Source organism: Rhincodon typus, chromosome 16, assembly GCF_021869965.1.
Source record: "Rhincodon typus isolate 14 chromosome 16, sRhiTyp1.1, whole genome shotgun sequence".
Lineage (NCBI taxonomy): Eukaryota > Metazoa > Chordata > Chondrichthyes > Orectolobiformes > Rhincodontidae > Rhincodon > Rhincodon typus.
Genome location: NC_063347.1, coordinates 2,645,792 through 2,647,066, shown reverse-complemented (window position 1 = coordinate 2,647,066; position 1,275 = coordinate 2,645,792).

The following is a 1,275-nucleotide window of genomic DNA, read 5'->3' as shown; positions in this document are numbered from 1 at the left end:
AAAGGCAAGAAGTTAAAACGTGCCAGAGTTCACTCCCAGACAGAGTGACTCCCATCAACATTGGCTGCACTTGGGCTGGAAGGTGGGTTGGGGGGTGGGGGGTAACAAACAGCCATACCACCCCCCACCCCCTGCTCCACATCAGAGAACAGTCAGTGTATTTGTCCGACTGCCACATACTGCAACGACACTGACAGCCCAGAGTGAGGCGCTGGGCAGCAAATAAAGACCAACAAATGGAGGGACAGCGAGTGGTTAAGGGAGCCTGGGAGATCGGAAAATCACACGGAGTTCATAATTCAAAAATCAGGTACGAGAACTTCCTCTGACTGTAATATTTAAAGGCTTTGATGGGGACAGTGTAGAGGGAGCTTTACTCTGTATCTAACCCCGTGCTGTCCTTGTCCTGGGAATGTTTGATTGTCGACTGTTGGGAAAAACCCATCTGGTTCACTAATGTCCTTTAGGGAAGGAAATTGCCATCCTTACCTGGTCTGGCCTACATGTGACTCCAGACCCACAGCAATGTGGTTGACTCTTAACTGCCCTCTGGGCAATTAGGGATGGGCAATAAACGCTGCCTGGCCAGCGACGCCCTCATCCCACGGATGAATTTAAAAAAAACACAATACGAGAACGGTCAATGATGTGTCTCCAGCTGACTGTAACAAACCTACACACAGTTTAACATAAGTACCTCAGTAGCAGGTAGTTACCAGAAAATGTTATTCCCAGAGTCTGCTTTTAGTTGAGAATAGAGCACAGCCCCCTCTGAACAAGTTGAGAAAGAACCCACGGTTTGTTCTGAGACACTGCCTCCCAAAAGGAGCTGCGAGCTAGCTAGAGCCTCACCTTCAGGAGAGTGACAAACCCGCTAAAACCTCCATAACCAAATCTCTCTGGCGCTCCCTCAAATTAACCCATGGCCCTATTACTGTGCAAAACTACACTGGGATAGCTCACAACGATATACCTCCAGGAATTAGTTCCTGTGTGTTTATTTCTCTTGTATCAACAAGCACCAGCTCCCCCGTCACAGCACAGCCCGGTGTACTGTACCAAATCCACACCCCCACCTCCCCACCCCCAGTACAGCCTGGTGTACAGTACCATATCCACACCCCCGCCACCCCCAGCACATTGCCTTCAGCTCCTCCGTGTCTGAGCAGTGAGCTTTCGGATCAGGAATGTAGGGAGGAAGCAGTTGTCTCTCATCTCAAAGAGCAAAATGTATCCAGATTAATGTTTGAACATTCAAAGATGCACCGATTCAGA